A 3,291-nucleotide genomic window follows, 5' to 3' on the forward strand; every position below is an offset into this window, starting at 1 on the left:
TAAATGTCATGTAATTATAGTTGTACAATAACAGTTTTAAAAAGCAAAATAATCATTGATTTATACAATAACAGTTTTATAAATTCAAGAATTATTTGGATTCCAAAGGATCTATGGAGCTTCTCTTCCTCTCTTCATCATGGCAACTCTAACCACGACTCCAACGTATATCTTGTCTATGGTCTCCTCCGAAAACATAAAAAGCTTCTGTCTCCATTGCTTCTTGAGCAACAAAACTCCAATAATACCCCAAAACCCTGTCACAAAACCACTCATTATGTCCATGTAAAACCAAACCTTTTTCGGCTCTTCAGCTGCTTCGTACGTCTTCTTGCTTATTGTATAGTCTTCATGATACGAGCAATTGTTTGGCGATGGAGGTCCACATAGATCTTTGTTCCCAACATATATTGATGGATCTGCAAGGGTCTGCAATTGATTTCCGGTTGGAATGGGTCCCGACAAGTTGTTGTGTGACAAATTCAAATGGCTCAAAAACGTCAAAGCTGCCATGCTTGGAGGTATCATCCCTGTCAACTCGTTTCTTGAGAAATCGACAGATTCTAACTTCGTCATGTTTCCAATGTTGTTTGGAATACCCCCACTGAGAAGATTATTAGACAAATTGAGACCCATCAACATAGAAAGCCGAGTTAGCTCAACTGGAATTTCTCCAACAAGTTTATTGCTTGAAAGGTCCATGTTAAGAACAAGATCCCAAGTCCTTGTATATTCAACATCTACACCTTTCATGACCTGAATCACATTCTCATCAGAATCCGGAGAGAGGAGACGCCAATTTGGGTTACGGTTAACCATGCCACTCAACTCTCCAAGACAACGAGGGATGGTTCCTGTTAAGCTGTTGTGTGCAACATCCAAAATTTGAAGATTTGAAAGTCTGCACAAAGATCGAGGAATTCTTCCGCTGAAGTTATTTCTGTGTAACCTCAAAACCATCGGATTAAGTTTTTCTCCGATCCATTCTGGTATATTTCCATCAAAATTATTGTCACCCAAATCTAAGACAGCTAAACTTTGAAAATTCATCATCTCTCGAGGAAGTTCCCCACTAAAGTTATTGCCATTCAAATGTAACCGAAATAATGATATAAAACTTGGAATGACACCAGACAACCGATTTGAGCTAAGTATCAAGGCATTTAACTTTTGCAGATTCTCAAGACACCTAGGAATTTTCCCAATCAACCTATTTCTGGAGAGATCAAGATATTCCAAATATGTCCTGCACATGGAGCTTGGAATCTTCTCGTCGAAAAGATTATTTTGGAGAAATAATGTCTGGCCAAATCCATGTCCAGATACATTGAATTCCCCCCCACTAGGAAGGTTTGTCAAAGGTCCTTTGAGTTTGTTGCGTGAGAGATCTAAGAAAGGAATGATGGGCATCTTCCGCAACCATGTGGGCAGAGGTCCAGAAATCGTAGCATTGGACAAAACTAACACCCCAAGTTTCCTTTGATTTTGAAGCCACTGCGGAAATCCATTTCCAACATTGCAAGAACCGAGTCGAAGAATTAGCAATTGGAATGGAGGTATCCAGTCACGTGAAAAATTGAATGTCAGCTTAGTGTTGGAAGAAGCAGCCAAGCGCTTCAACATCGAAAGGTTAGCGAAATGAGCTTCAAACACTACACCTTTTAAAGAATTGTCAGAAATATCCAAATAGTGGAGATTGGTATGCTGCCCGATTGAAACTGGAACAGTCCCATTTAACAAATTAGAAGAAAGGTCAAGTTTGGAGAGTTTTCCAAGGAATGTAGGAATGGGACCAGTTAAATGGTTAAGAGAGAGATCTAATACTTCTAAAAATCTTAATCTTCCAAGAGATTTCGGGATTACACCCGTCAATTTGCTTTCAGATATGAGTAAGCCTCTTAAATTGGTCAGTCTTCCAAGTCCTTCTGGAATTGTACCATTTGAACTCCAACGTAAATCCAACATCTCCAAAGAATATTGGGAGCATTCTGACATGTTTTTTGGTGAGTCAATCAATTCTATATCACAATCATTGCCTGCAGCAATCAATTGTTTCAGGTAACACTGTCTCCAGATTCCAAGAGGCTCAATATGCTTAAACTCGTTAAAAGAAAGATAAAGCTCTAGAAGGTTAGGCATAATAGGAACCGATGAATTCAGCATGTTTTCCGAAAGGTCAAGGACTCTTAGAGAACTCATGTTTGTTAAAATAGATGGAAATATGCCAGAAATTGAATTATCTCTAAGATCCAGGTGTTGGATGTTAGACAGTGTACTTAAATTAAGATGAGGAGAAGATAGATGTGTATTATCGAGCCTACAAAATGACAAATGCAGCACTGATAAAGAAGGGATCATGCTTAGCAAGTTTGCAAAGTTCCATGCCAAACTAATATTATAGCCTGAAAGATCTAGGAATGCTAAGGATGTCATGTTTAGAAAAAAATCAGGGAGTGGACCTTTGAGAGAATTGAAGCTAAGATCCAAGTGTTTGATGTTGGGAAGTATTCTACTAAAATTATGAGAAGGACCAAGATCAGAATTGGAAAGTCCACAATATGACAAACTTAACACTTTTAAAGAAGGAATCATGTAAAGCACCATGTCAAAGTTATGTGTTCCACTAAGATTCACCTTACTCAAGTCGAGATGCTCCAGTGATGAAAGGCCCACAGTCCAGACCATATTGTCAGCCATCATATTTTGGTTTGATGAGATCAAGAACCTTTAAATTAGAAAGATTTCCAATGTGATGAGAAATAATACCTTCAAAACCAGCATGAGAGAGATTGAGGTAGCTCAGCTGTTTGAAGGATCCAATGAACTCAGGGATCTGGCTTCCTTCAAAATCATTCCCACTCAAGTCTAAGTATTTGAGATGCCTCAACTCCGCCAAAGAAGAGTTCACCTCATTACCAGCTAAGTAGCCTTCACCAACAAATTCAGGGTAGCGTTCATCAAAAGTGTAAGAAAAAGATGCTCTGAGATTTAGGCCCTCCACATTTCCAGTGACATTGTCACAGTGGATTCCTTCCCACATGCAACAGTCATTGCCAACCCATGATGATAACATTCCATACTCATCTCTGACACTCTGTTTGAAATTGAGAAGAGCAAATCTCTCTTGCTCAGAGCAAACGCCAATCATATTTCTAAATCCCAAACAAGTACAAGTGGTTGCAACCAAAAAGACACATATGAAAATGAGATGGAGTCCCAAACTCCTGTGATTCCCCATTATCGACCCTAACTCAGTTTAATTTTGAAAATAAATGGATTGGAAAGAAGGGT

General features: G+C 38.9%; 1 pseudogene; it reads right to left on the reverse strand.

Moving 5' to 3' along the window:
* Positions 1-3,291, reverse strand: LOC145133460 (receptor-like protein EIX2; annotated as a pseudogene).

The sequence above is a fragment of the Lactuca virosa genome, chromosome 8 (genome assembly GCF_052849685.1).
Source record: "Lactuca virosa cultivar CGN04683 chromosome 8, Lactuca_virosa_CGN04683_v6, whole genome shotgun sequence".
Classification (NCBI taxonomy): Eukaryota; Viridiplantae; Streptophyta; class Magnoliopsida; order Asterales; family Asteraceae; genus Lactuca; species Lactuca virosa.